We start from the raw sequence: 389 nt of genomic DNA, 5'->3' as shown, positions 1-389 counted from the left end.
ATGGACAAACTAAAACTAATTTAAAAAAATAATATTTTTTTGAATCAATTTCTAAAAAAAATATCAATCTCGTTTAAATTTAAGAATTAATTATTTTGACAAATATCTAATTAATATGAAGTTTTTAAATTTTTAAGTATTGAAAATTGAATAAAAAATTATTGTAGGATCAAATTTAATAATTTAATAATAGAGACAAATAAATTTTTTACTATTATATACTATTCTTAAAAAAATTCCAAATTTTAGCGGAGATGCTTATCCCCACAAGTGCAGGCTTAAAACCGTCCCTGTTTCTAGCATTTAAAAATTTAAAACTTTAGTTCTTATATTTTTGTTATATCTAATTGTTACGATGTGTTTTATATTGTTATATTAAATTAAAGTTA

Source organism: Arachis duranensis, unplaced genomic scaffold, assembly GCF_000817695.3.
Source record: "Arachis duranensis cultivar V14167 unplaced genomic scaffold, aradu.V14167.gnm2.J7QH unplaced_Scaffold_232527, whole genome shotgun sequence".
NCBI classification, from domain to species: domain Eukaryota; kingdom Viridiplantae; phylum Streptophyta; class Magnoliopsida; order Fabales; family Fabaceae; genus Arachis; species Arachis duranensis.
This window is presented reverse-complemented; position numbering follows the sequence as displayed.